This window comes from Gadus chalcogrammus, chromosome 12 (genome assembly GCF_026213295.1).
Source record: "Gadus chalcogrammus isolate NIFS_2021 chromosome 12, NIFS_Gcha_1.0, whole genome shotgun sequence".
NCBI classification, from domain to species: domain Eukaryota; kingdom Metazoa; phylum Chordata; class Actinopteri; order Gadiformes; family Gadidae; genus Gadus; species Gadus chalcogrammus.
Genome location: NC_079423.1, coordinates 8,773,126 through 8,784,960, shown reverse-complemented (window position 1 = coordinate 8,784,960; position 11,835 = coordinate 8,773,126). Strand labels below are relative to the sequence as shown.

At 44.5% G+C, this 11,835-nt stretch overlaps 18 non-coding genes across 18 annotated transcripts; all 18 read right to left on the bottom strand.

The window, feature by feature from the left end:
* Window positions 1–550: 550 nt before the first annotated feature.
* On the bottom strand, window positions 551–669 carry LOC130397512 (5S ribosomal RNA). Its single transcript, XR_008900100.1, has one exon. It is a non-coding gene; the product is annotated as a 5S ribosomal RNA (ribosomal RNA).
* A 529-nt stretch (window positions 670–1,198) lies between these two features.
* Window positions 1,199–1,317, bottom strand: LOC130397510 (5S ribosomal RNA). The gene has a single exon (XR_008900098.1). It is a non-coding gene; the product is annotated as a 5S ribosomal RNA (ribosomal RNA).
* Window positions 1,318–1,845: 528 nt separating this feature from the next.
* On the bottom strand, window positions 1,846–1,964 carry LOC130397508 (5S ribosomal RNA). Its single transcript, XR_008900097.1, has one exon. It is a non-coding gene; the product is annotated as a 5S ribosomal RNA (ribosomal RNA).
* A 529-nt stretch (window positions 1,965–2,493) lies between these two features.
* On the bottom strand, window positions 2,494–2,612 carry LOC130397507 (5S ribosomal RNA). The gene has a single exon (XR_008900096.1). It is a non-coding gene; the product is annotated as a 5S ribosomal RNA (ribosomal RNA).
* A 529-nt stretch (window positions 2,613–3,141) lies between these two features.
* On the bottom strand, window positions 3,142–3,260 carry LOC130397506 (5S ribosomal RNA). Its single transcript, XR_008900095.1, has one exon. It is a non-coding gene; the product is annotated as a 5S ribosomal RNA (ribosomal RNA).
* A 529-nt stretch (window positions 3,261–3,789) lies between these two features.
* On the bottom strand, window positions 3,790–3,908 carry LOC130397505 (5S ribosomal RNA). Its single transcript, XR_008900094.1, has one exon. It is a non-coding gene; the product is annotated as a 5S ribosomal RNA (ribosomal RNA).
* Window positions 3,909–4,437: 529 nt separating this feature from the next.
* Window positions 4,438–4,556, bottom strand: LOC130397504 (5S ribosomal RNA). Its single transcript, XR_008900093.1, has one exon. It is a non-coding gene; the product is annotated as a 5S ribosomal RNA (ribosomal RNA).
* A 529-nt stretch (window positions 4,557–5,085) lies between these two features.
* Window positions 5,086–5,204, bottom strand: LOC130397503 (5S ribosomal RNA). Its single transcript, XR_008900092.1, has one exon. It is a non-coding gene; the product is annotated as a 5S ribosomal RNA (ribosomal RNA).
* A 529-nt stretch (window positions 5,205–5,733) lies between these two features.
* LOC130397502 (5S ribosomal RNA) lies at window positions 5,734–5,852 on the bottom strand. The gene has a single exon (XR_008900091.1). It is a non-coding gene; the product is annotated as a 5S ribosomal RNA (ribosomal RNA).
* Window positions 5,853–6,381: 529 nt separating this feature from the next.
* Window positions 6,382–6,500, bottom strand: LOC130397501 (5S ribosomal RNA). Its single transcript, XR_008900090.1, has one exon. It is a non-coding gene; the product is annotated as a 5S ribosomal RNA (ribosomal RNA).
* A 529-nt stretch (window positions 6,501–7,029) lies between these two features.
* Window positions 7,030–7,148, bottom strand: LOC130397500 (5S ribosomal RNA). The gene has a single exon (XR_008900089.1). It is a non-coding gene; the product is annotated as a 5S ribosomal RNA (ribosomal RNA).
* Window positions 7,149–7,676: 528 nt separating this feature from the next.
* Window positions 7,677–7,795, bottom strand: LOC130397498 (5S ribosomal RNA). Its single transcript, XR_008900087.1, has one exon. It is a non-coding gene; the product is annotated as a 5S ribosomal RNA (ribosomal RNA).
* Window positions 7,796–8,324: 529 nt separating this feature from the next.
* Window positions 8,325–8,443, bottom strand: LOC130397497 (5S ribosomal RNA). Its single transcript, XR_008900086.1, has one exon. It is a non-coding gene; the product is annotated as a 5S ribosomal RNA (ribosomal RNA).
* Window positions 8,444–8,971: 528 nt separating this feature from the next.
* On the bottom strand, window positions 8,972–9,090 carry LOC130397496 (5S ribosomal RNA). The gene has a single exon (XR_008900085.1). It is a non-coding gene; the product is annotated as a 5S ribosomal RNA (ribosomal RNA).
* Window positions 9,091–9,618: 528 nt separating this feature from the next.
* LOC130397495 (5S ribosomal RNA) lies at window positions 9,619–9,737 on the bottom strand. The gene has a single exon (XR_008900084.1). It is a non-coding gene; the product is annotated as a 5S ribosomal RNA (ribosomal RNA).
* A 529-nt stretch (window positions 9,738–10,266) lies between these two features.
* Window positions 10,267–10,385, bottom strand: LOC130397494 (5S ribosomal RNA). The gene has a single exon (XR_008900083.1). It is a non-coding gene; the product is annotated as a 5S ribosomal RNA (ribosomal RNA).
* A 529-nt stretch (window positions 10,386–10,914) lies between these two features.
* On the bottom strand, window positions 10,915–11,033 carry LOC130397492 (5S ribosomal RNA). Its single transcript, XR_008900082.1, has one exon. It is a non-coding gene; the product is annotated as a 5S ribosomal RNA (ribosomal RNA).
* A 529-nt stretch (window positions 11,034–11,562) lies between these two features.
* LOC130397491 (5S ribosomal RNA) lies at window positions 11,563–11,681 on the bottom strand. Its single transcript, XR_008900081.1, has one exon. It is a non-coding gene; the product is annotated as a 5S ribosomal RNA (ribosomal RNA).
* Between the last annotated feature and the right edge of the window lie 154 nt (window positions 11,682–11,835).

Here is an 11,835-nt window from a genome sequence, read left to right as displayed (position 1 = left end):
TCAGGGTGGTATGGCCGTAAGCAATTAGTGCAGGCGCAAAACCAGGTTTTATACAGTAGCACATAAGGAGTGAGAAAGCTGCTGAGGCTCGACGTTACACTTTTACAAAAACAATCATTAGTTAGATATAAACGGCAGTAATTGATTCAGTAGGACTCCTTATCCATGTAAACGATCATTGTGACATCTGAATTCATTAATTATCTGAAATACACTGCGTGTGCGTGTGATGTTAAATGTTTGAACCAAGGTTAACGGTTAAAGTGTCAGAGAATGGGTGGTGATTTTTTGACGTCCTCCCATGATCTGAAGTGAGCGTGCGTGTTTGTGTTGGTGAAAGTTTAAGAAATGTACAACTGTCGGTTCAGCTCTCTGGTGCTCCCTGCTGGCAGTATCACTATACTGTCCTCATGTTTCACAAAAATAGTTTTGAGAGACGTTGTCAGTTTTTGTATGTTGCTTAAATCCTCCAAAGCGGTTGGCAGTAAACATCAGGTCACGGTACGCCACGGTAGGCCACGGAGTCAATGAGCTCGAGTTGAAAAAGAAAAGCTTACAGCACCTGGTATTCCCAGGCGGTCTCCCATCCAAGTACTAACCAGGCCCGACCCTGCTTAGCTTCCGAGATCAGACGAGATCGGGCGTGTTCAGGGTGGTATGGCCGTAAGCAATTAGTGCAGGCGCAAAACCAGGTTTTATACAGTAGCACATAAGGAGTGAGAAAGCTGCTGAGGCTCGACGTTACACTTTTACAAAAACAATCATTAGTTAGATATAAACGGCAGTAATTGATTCAGTAGGACTCCTTATCCATGTAAACGATCATTGTGACATCTGAATTCATTAATTATCTGAAATACACTGCGTGTGCGTGTGATGTTAAATGTTTGAACCAAGGTTAACGGTTAAAGTGTCAGAGAATGGGTGGTGATTTTTTGACGTCCTCCCATGATCTGAAGTGAGCGTGCGTGTTTGTGTTGGTGAAAGTTTAAGAAATGTACAACTGTCGGTTCAGCTCTCTGGTGCTCCCTGCTGGCAGTATCACTATACTGTCCTCATGTTTCACAAAAATAGTTTTGAGAGACGTTGTCAGTTTTTGTATGTTGCTTAAATCCTCCAAAGCGGTTGGCAGTAAACATCAGGTCACGGTACGCCACGGTAGGCCACGGAGTCAATGAGCTCGAGTTGAAAAAGAAAAAGCTTACAGCACCTGGTATTCCCAGGCGGTCTCCCATCCAAGTACTAACCAGGCCCGACCCTGCTTAGCTTCCGAGATCAGACGAGATCGGGCGTGTTCAGGGTGGTATGGCCGTAAGCAATTAGTGCAGGCGCAAAACCAGGTTTTATACAGTAGCACATAAGGAGTGAGAAAGCTGCTGAGGCTCGACGTTACACTTTTACAAAAACAATCATTAGTTAGATATAAACGGCAGTAATTGATTCAGTAGGACTCCTTATCCATGTAAACGATCATTGTGACATCTGAATTCATTAATTATCTGAAATACACTGCGTGTGCGTGTGATGTTAAATGTTTGAACCAAGGTTAACGGTTAAAGTGTCAGAGAATGGGTGGTGATTTTTTGACGTCCTCCCATGATCTGAAGTGAGCGTGCGTGTTTGTGTTGGTGAAAGTTTAAGAAATGTACAACTGTCGGTTCAGCTCTCTGGTGCTCCCTGCTGGCAGTATCACTATACTGTCCTCATGTTTCACAAAAATAGTTTTGAGAGACGTTGTCAGTTTTTGTATGTTGCTTAAATCCTCCAAAGCGGTTGGCAGTAAACATCAGGTCACGGTACGCCACGGTAGGCCACGGAGTCAATGAGCTCGAGTTGAAAAAGAAAAGCTTACAGCACCTGGTATTCCCAGGCGGTCTCCCATCCAAGTACTAACCAGGCCCGACCCTGCTTAGCTTCCGAGATCAGACGAGATCGGGCGTGTTCAGGGTGGTATGGCCGTAAGCAATTAGTGCAGGCGCAAAACCAGGTTTTATACAGTAGCACATAAGGAGTGAGAAAGCTGCTGAGGCTCGACGTTACACTCTTACAAAAACAATCATTAGTTAGATATAAACGGCAGTAATTGATTCAGTAGGACTCCTTATCCATGTAAACGATCATTGTGACATCTGAATTCATTAATTATCTGAAATACACTGCGTGTGCGTGTGATGTTAAATGTTTGAACCAAGGTTAACGGTTAAAGTGTCAGAGAATGGGTGGTGATTTTTTGACGTCCTCCCATGATCTGAAGTGAGCGTGCGTGTTTGTGTTGGTGAAAGTTTAAGAAATGTACAACTGTCGGTTCAGCTCTCTGGTGCTCCCTGCTGGCAGTATCACTATACTGTCCTCATGTTTCACAAAAATAGTTTTGAGAGACGTTGTCAGTTTTTGTATGTTGCTTAAATCCTCCAAAGCGGTTGGCAGTAAACATCAGGTCACGGTACGCCACGGTAGGCCACGGAGTCAATGAGCTCGAGTTGAAAAAGAAAAAGCTTACAGCACCTGGTATTCCCAGGCGGTCTCCCATCCAAGTACTAACCAGGCCCGACCCTGCTTAGCTTCCGAGATCAGACGAGATCGGGCGTGTTCAGGGTGGTATGGCCGTAAGCAATTAGTGCAGGCGCAAAACCAGGTTTTATACAGTAGCACATAAGGAGTGAGAAAGCTGCTGAGGCTCGACGTTACACTTTTACAAAAACAATCATTAGTTAGATATAAACGGCAGTAATTGATTCAGTAGGACTCCTTATCCATGTAAACGATCATTGTGACATCTGAATTCATTAATTATCTGAAATACACTGCGTGTGCGTGTGATGTTAAATGTTTGAACCAAGGTTAACGGTTAAAGTGTCAGAGAATGGGTGGTGATTTTTTGACGTCCTCCCATGATCTGAAGTGAGCGTGCGTGTTTGTGTTGGTGAAAGTTTAAGAAATGTACAACTGTCGGTTCAGCTCTCTGGTGCTCCCTGCTGGCAGTATCACTATACTGTCCTCATGTTTCACAAAAATAGTTTTGAGAGACGTTGTCAGTTTTTGTATGTTGCTTAAATCCTCCAAAGCGGTTGGCAGTAAACATCAGGTCACGGTACGCCACGGTAGGCCACGGAGGCAATGAGCTCGAGTTGAAAAAGAAAAAGCTTACAGCACCTGGTATTCCCAGGCGGTCTCCCATCCAAGTACTAACCAGGCCCGACCCTGCTTAGCTTCCGAGATCAGACGAGATCGGGCGTGTTCAGGGTGGTATGGCCGTAAGCAATTAGTGCAGGCGCAAAACCAGGTTTTATACAGTAGCACATAAGGAGTGAGAAAGCTGCTGAGGCTCGACGTTACACTTTTACAAAAACAATCATTAGTTAGATATAAACGGCAGTAATTGATTCAGTAGGACTCCTTATCCATGTAAACGATCATTGTGACATCTGAATTCATTAATTATCTGAAATACACTGCGTGTGCGTGTGATGTTAAATGTTTGAACCAAGGTTAACGGTTAAAGTGTCAGAGAATGGGTGGTGATTTTTTGACGTCCTCCCATGATCTGAAGTGAGCGTGCGTGTTTGTGTTGGTGAAAGTTTAAGAAATGTACAACTGTCGGTTCAGCTCTCTGGTGCTCCCTGCTGGCAGTATCACTATACTGTCCTCATGTTTCACAAAAATAGTTTTGAGAGACGTTGTCAGTTTTTGTATGTTGCTTAAATCCTCCAAAGCGGTTGGCAGTAAACATCAGGTCACGGTACGCCACGGTAGGCCACGGAGTCAATGAGCTCGAGTTGAAAAAGAAAAAGCTTACAGCACCTGGTATTCCCAGGCGGTCTCCCATCCAAGTACTAACCAGGCCCGACCCTGCTTAGCTTCCGAGATCAGACGAGATCGGGCGTGTTCAGGGTGGTATGGCCGTAAGCAATTAGTGCAGGCGCAAAACCAGGTTTTATACAGTAGCACATAAGGAGTGAGAAAGCTGCTGAGGCTCGACGTTACACTTTTACAAAAACAATCATTAGTTAGATATAAACGGCAGTAATTGATTCAGTAGGACTCCTTATCCATGTAAACGATCATTGTGACATCTGAATTCATTAATTATCTGAAATACACTGCGTGTGCGTGTGATGTTAAATGTTTGAACCAAGGTTAACGGTTAAAGTGTCAGAGAATGGGTGGTGATTTTTTGACGTCCTCCCATGATCTGAAGTGAGCGTGCGTGTTTGTGTTGGTGAAAGTTTAAGAAATGTACAACTGTCGGTTCAGCTCTCTGGTGCTCCCTGCTGGCAGTATCACTATACTGTCCTCATGTTTCACAAAAATAGTTTTGAGAGACGTTGTCAGTTTTTGTATGTTGCTTAAATCCTCCAAAGCGGTTGGCAGTAAACATCAGGTCACGGTACGCCACGGTAGGCCACGGAGTCAATGAGCTCGAGTTGAAAAAGAAAAAGCTTACAGCACCTGGTATTCCCAGGCGGTCTCCCATCCAAGTACTAACCAGGCCCGACCCTGCTTAGCTTCCGAGATCAGACGAGATCGGGCGTGTTCAGGGTGGTATGGCCGTAAGCAATTAGTGCAGGCGCAAAACCAGGTTTTATACAGTAGCACATAAGGAGTGAGAAAGCTGCTGAGGCTCGACGTTACACTTTTACAAAAACAATCATTAGTTAGATATAAACGGCAGTAATTGATTCAGTAGGACTCCTTATCCATGTAAACGATCATTGTGACATCTGAATTCATTAATTATCTGAAATACACTGCGTGTGCGTGTGATGTTAAATGTTTGAACCAAGGTTAACGGTTAAAGTGTCAGAGAATGGGTGGTGATTTTTTGACGTCCTCCCATGATCTGAAGTGAGCGTGCGTGTTTGTGTTGGTGAAAGTTTAAGAAATGTACAACTGTCGGTTCAGCTCTCTGGTGCTCCCTGCTGGCAGTATCACTATACTGTCCTCATGTTTCACAAAAATAGTTTTGAGAGACGTTGTCAGTTTTTGTATGTTGCTTAAATCCTCCAAAGCGGTTGGCAGTAAACATCAGGTCACGGTACGCCACGGTAGGCCACGGAGTCAATGAGCTCGAGTTGAAAAAGAAAAAGCTTACAGCACCTGGTATTCCCAGGCGGTCTCCCATCCAAGTACTAACCAGGCCCGACCCTGCTTAGCTTCCGAGATCAGACGAGATCGGGCGTGTTCAGGGTGGTATGGCCGTAAGCAATTAGTGCAGGCGCAAAACCAGGTTTTATACAGTAGCACATAAGGAGTGAGAAAGCTGCTGAGGCTCGACGTTACACTTTTACAAAAACAATCATTAGTTAGATATAAACGGCAGTAATTGATTCAGTAGGACTCCTTATCCATGTAAACGATCATTGTGACATCTGAATTCATTAATTATCTGAAATACACTGCGTGTGCGTGTGATGTTAAATGTTTGAACCAAGGTTAACGGTTAAAGTGTCAGAGAATGGGTGGTGATTTTTTGACGTCCTCCCATGATCTGAAGTGAGCGTGCGTGTTTGTGTTGGTGAAAGTTTAAGAAATGTACAACTGTCGGTTCAGCTCTCTGGTGCTCCCTGCTGGCAGTATCACTATACTGTCCTCATGTTTCACAAAAATAGTTTTGAGAGACGTTGTCAGTTTTTGTATGTTGCTTAAATCCTCCAAAGCGGTTGGCAGTAAACATCAGGTCACGGTACGCCACGGTAGGCCACGGAGTCAATGAGCTCGAGTTGAAAAAGAAAAAGCTTACAGCACCTGGTATTCCCAGGCGGTCTCCCATCCAAGTACTAACCAGGCCCGACCCTGCTTAGCTTCCGAGATCAGACGAGATCGGGCGTGTTCAGGGTGGTATGGCCGTAAGCAATTAGTGCAGGCGCAAAACCAGGTTTTATACAGTAGCACATAAGGAGTGAGAAAGCTGCTGAGGCTCGACGTTACACTTTTACAAAAACAATCATTAGTTAGATATAAACGGCAGTAATTGATTCAGTAGGACTCCTTATCCATGTAAACGATCATTGTGACATCTGAATTCATTAATTATCTGAAATACACTGCGTGTGCGTGTGATGTTAAATGTTTGAACCAAGGTTAACGGTTAAAGTGTCAGAGAATGGGTGGTGATTTTTTGACGTCCTCCCATGATCTGAAGTGAGCGTGCGTGTTTGTGTTGGTGAAAGTTTAAGAAATGTACAACTGTCGGTTCAGCTCTCTGGTGCTCCCTGCTGGCAGTATCACTATACTGTCCTCATGTTTCACAAAAATAGTTTTGAGAGACGTTGTCAGTTTTTGTATGTTGCTTAAATCCTCCAAAGCGGTTGGCAGTAAACATCAGGTCACGGTACGCCACGGTAGGCCACGGAGTCAATGAGCTCGAGTTGAAAAAGAAAAAGCTTACAGCACCTGGTATTCCCAGGCGGTCTCCCATCCAAGTACTAACCAGGCCCGACCCTGCTTAGCTTCCGAGATCAGACGAGATCGGGCGTGTTCAGGGTGGTATGGCCGTAAGCAATTAGTGCAGGCGCAAAACCAGGTTTTATACAGTAGCACATAAGGAGTGAGAAAGCTGCTGAGGCTCGACGTTACACTTTTACAAAAACAATCATTAGTTAGATATAAACGGCAGTAATTGATTCAGTAGGACTCCTTATCCATGTAAACGATCATTGTGACATCTGAATTCATTAATTATCTGAAATACACTGCGTGTGCGTGTGATGTTAAATGTTTGAACCAAGGTTAACGGTTAAAGTGTCAGAGAATGGGTGGTGATTTTTTGACGTCCTCCCATGATCTGAAGTGAGCGTGCGTGTTTGTGTTGGTGAAAGTTTAAGAAATGTACAACTGTCGGTTCAGCTCTCTGGTGCTCCCTGCTGGCAGTATCACTATACTGTCCTCATGTTTCACAAAAATAGTTTTGAGAGACGTTGTCAGTTTTTGTATGTTGCTTAAATCCTCCAAAGCGGTTGGCAGTAAACATCAGGTCACGGTACGCCACGGTAGGCCACGGAGTCAATGAGCTCGAGTTGAAAAAGAAAAAGCTTACAGCACCTGGTATTCCCAGGCGGTCTCCCATCCAAGTACTAACCAGGCCCGACCCTGCTTAGCTTCCGAGATCAGACGAGATCGGGCGTGTTCAGGGTGGTATGGCCGTAAGCAATTAGTGCAGGCGCAAAACCAGGTTTTATACAGTAGCACATAAGGAGTGAGAAAGCTGCTGAGGCTCGACGTTACACTTTACAAAAACAATCATTAGTTAGATATAAACGGCAGTAATTGATTCAGTAGGACTCCTTATCCATGTAAACGATCATTGTGACATCTGAATTCATTAATTATCTGAAATACACTGCGTGTGCGTGTGATGTTAAATGTTTGAACCAAGGTTAACGGTTAAAGTGTCAGAGAATGGGTGGTGATTTTTTGACGTCCTCCCATGATCTGAAGTGAGCGTGCGTGTTTGTGTTGGTGAAAGTTTAAGAAATGTACAACTGTCGGTTCAGCTCTCTGGTGCTCCCTGCTGGCAGTATCACTATACTGTCCTCATGTTTCACAAAAATAGTTTTGAGAGACGTTGTCAGTTTTTGTATGTTGCTTAAATCCTCCAAAGCGGTTGGCAGTAAACATCAGGTCACGGTACGCCACGGTAGGCCACGGAGTCAATGAGCTCGAGTTGAAAAAGAAAAAGCTTACAGCACCTGGTATTCCCAGGCGGTCTCCCATCCAAGTACTAACCAGGCCCGACCCTGCTTAGCTTCCGAGATCAGACGAGATCGGGCGTGTTCAGGGTGGTATGGCCGTAAGCAATTAGTGCAGGCGCAAAACCAGGTTTTATACAGTAGCACATAAGGAGTGAGAAAGCTGCTGAGGCTCGACGTTACACTCTTACAAAAACAATCATTAGTTAGATATAAACGGCAGTAATTGATTCAGTAGGACTCCTTATCCATGTAAACGATCATTGTGACATCTGAATTCATTAATTATCTGAAATACACTGCGTGTGCGTGTGATGTTAAATGTTTGAACCAAGGTTAACGGTTAAAGTGTCAGAGAATGGGTGGTGATTTTTTGACGTCCTCCCATGATCTGAAGTGAGCGTGCGTGTTTGTGTTGGTGAAAGTTTAAGAAATGTACAACTGTCGGTTCAGCTCTCTGGTGCTCCCTGCTGGCAGTATCACTATACTGTCCTCATGTTTCACAAAAATAGTTTTGAGAGACGTTGTCAGTTTTTGTATGTTGCTTAAATCCTCCAAAGCGGTTGGCAGTAAACATCAGGTCACGGTACGCCACGGTAGGCCACGGAGGCAATGAGCTCGAGTTGAAAAAGAAAAAGCTTACAGCACCTGGTATTCCCAGGCGGTCTCCCATCCAAGTACTAACCAGGCCCGACCCTGCTTAGCTTCCGAGATCAGACGAGATCGGGCGTGTTCAGGGTGGTATGGCCGTAAGCAATTAGTGCAGGCGCAAAACCAGGTTTTATACAGTAGCACATAAGGAGTGAGAAAGCTGCTGAGGCTCGACGTTACACTCTTACAAAAACAATCATTAGTTAGATATAAACGGCAGTAATTGATTCAGTAGGACTCCTTATCCATGTAAACGATCATTGTGACATCTGAATTCATTAATTATCTGAAATACACTGCGTGTGCGTGTGATGTTAAATGTTTGAACCAAGGTTAACGGTTAAAGTGTCAGAGAATGGGTGGTGATTTTTTGACGTCCTCCCATGATCTGAAGTGAGCGTGCGTGTTTGTGTTGGTGAAAGTTTAAGAAATGTACAACTGTCGGTTCAGCTCTCTGGTGCTCCCTGCTGGCAGTATCACTATACTGTCCTCATGTTTCACAAAAATAGTTTTGAGAGACGTTGTCAGTTTTTGTATGTTGCTTAAATCCTCCAAAGCGGTTGGCAGTAAACATCAGGTCACGGTACGCCACGGTAGGCCACGGAGTCAATGAGCTCGAGTTGAAAAAGAAAAGCTTACAGCACCTGGTATTCCCAGGCGGTCTCCCATCCAAGTACTAACCAGGCCCGACCCTGCTTAGCTTCCGAGATCAGACGAGATCGGGCGTGTTCAGGGTGGTATGGCCGTAAGCAATTAGTGCAGGCGCAAAACCAGGTTTTATACAGTAGCACATAAGGAGTGAGAAAGCTGCTGAGGCTCGACGTTACACTTTTACAAAAACAATCATTAGTTAGATATAAACGGCAGTAATTGATTCAGTAGGACTCCTTATCCATGTAAACGATCATTGTGACATCTGAATTCATTAATTATCTGAAATACACTGCGTGTGCGTGTGATGTTAAATGTTTGAACCAAGGTTAACGGTTAAAGTGTCAGAGAATGGGTGGTGATTTTTTGACGTCCTCCCATGATCTGAAGTGAGCGTGCGTGTTTGTGTTGGTGAAAGTTTAAGAAATGTACAACTGTCGGTTCAGCTCTCTGGTGCTCCCTGCTGGCAGTATCACTATACTGTCCTCATGTTTCACAAAAATAGTTTTGAGAGACGTTGTCAGTTTTTGTATGTTGCTTAAATCCTCCAAAGCGGTTGGCAGTAAACATCAGGTCACGGTACGCCACGGTAGGCCACGGAGTCAATGAGCTCGAGTTGAAAAAGAAAAGCTTACAGCACCTGGTATTCCCAGGCGGTCTCCCATCCAAGTACTAACCAGGCCCGACCCTGCTTAGCTTCCGAGATCAGACGAGATCGGGCGTGTTCAGGGTGGTATGGCCGTAAGCAATTAGTGCAGGCGCAAAACCAGGTTTTATACAGTAGCACATAAGGAGTGAGAAAGCTGCTGAGGCTCGACGTTACACTCTTACAAAAACAATCATTAGTTAGATATAAACGGCAGTAATTGATTCAGTAGGACTCCTTATCCATGTAAACGATCATTGTGACATCTGAATTCATTAATTATCTGAAATACACTGCGTGTGCGTGTGATGTTAAATGTTTGAACCAAGGTTAACGGTTAAAGTGTCAGAGAATGGGTGGTGATTTTTTGACGTCCTCCCATGATCTGAAGTGAGCGTGCGTGTTTGTGTTGGTGAAAGTTTAAGAAATGTACAACTGTCGGTTCAGCTCTCTGGTGCTCCCTGCTGGCAGTATCACTATACTGTCCTCATGTTTCACAAAAATAGTTTTGAGAGACGTTGTCAGTTTTTGTATGTTGCTTAAATCCTCCAAAGCGGTTGGCAGTAAACATCAGGTCACGGTACGCCACGGTAGGCCACGGAGTCAATGAGCTCGAGTTGAAAAAGAAAAAGCTTACAGCACCTGGTATTCCCAGGCGGTCTCCCATCCAAGTACTAACCAGGCCCGACCCTGCTTAGCTTCCGAGATCAGACGAGATCGGGCGTGTTCAGGGTGGTATGGCCGTAAGCAATTAGTGCAGGCGCAAAACCAGGTTTTATACAGTAGCACATAAGGAGTGAGAAAGCTGCTGAGGCTCGACGTTACACTTTTACAAAAACAATCATTAGTTAGATATAAACGGCAGTAATTGATTCAGTAGGACTCCTTATCCATGTAAACGATCATTGTGACATCTGAATTCATTAATTATCTGAAATACACTGCGTGTGCGTGTGATGTTAAATGTTTGAACCAAGGTTAACGGTTAAAGTGTCAGAGAATGGGTGGTGATTTTTTGACGTCCTCCCATGATCTGAAGTGAGCGTGCGTGTTTGTGTTGGTGAAAGTTTAAGAAATGTACAACTGTCGGTTCAGCTCTCTGGTGCTCCCTGCTGGCAGTATCACTATACTGTCCTCATGTTTCACAAAAATAGTTTTGAGAGACGTTGTCAGTTTTTGTATGTTGCTTAAATCCTCCAAAGCGGTTGGCAGTAAACATCAGGTCACGGTACGCCACGGTAGGCCACGGAGTCAATGAGCTCGAGTTGAAAAAGAAAAAGCTTACAGCACCTGGTATTCCCAGGCGGTCTCCCATCCAAGTACTAACCAGGCCCGACCCTGCTTAGCTTCCGAGATCAGACGAGATCGGGCGTGTTCAGGGTGGTATGGCCGTAAGCAATTAGTGCAGGCGCAAAACCAGGTTTTATACAGTAGCACATAAGGAGTGAGAAAGCTGCTGAGGCTCGACGTTACACTCTTACAAAAACAATCATTAGTTAGATATAAACGGCAGTAATTGATTCAGTAGGACTCCTTATCCATGTAAACGATCATTGTGACATCTGAATTCATTAATTATCTGAAATACACTGCGTGTGCGTGTGATGTTAAATGTTTGAACCAAGGTTAACGGTTAAAGTGTCAGAGAATGGGTGGTGATTTTTTGACGTCCTCCCATGATCTGAAGTGAGCGTGCGTGTTTGTGTTGGTGAAAGTTTAAGAAATGTACAACTGTCGGTTCAGCTCTCTGGTGCTCCCTGCTGGCAGTATCACTATACTGTCCTCATGTTTCACAAAAATAGTTTTGAGAGACGTTGTCAGTTTTTGTATGTTGCTTAAATCCTCCAAAGCGGTTGGCAGTAAACATCAGGTCACGGTACGCCACGGTAGGCCACGGAGTCAATGAGCTCGAGTTGAAAAAGAAAAAGCTTACAGCACCTGGTATTCCCAGGCGGTCTCCCATCCAAGTACTAACCAGGCCCGACCCTGCTTAGCTTCCGAGATCAGACGAGATCGGGCGTGTTCAGGGTGGTATGGCCGTAAGCAATTAGTGCAGGCGCAAAACCAGGTTTTATACAGTAGCACATAAGGAGTGAGAAAGCTGCTGAGGCTCGACGTTACACTCTTACAAAAACAATCATTAGTTAGATATAAACGGCAGTAATTGATTCAGTAGGACTCCTTATCCATGTAAACGAT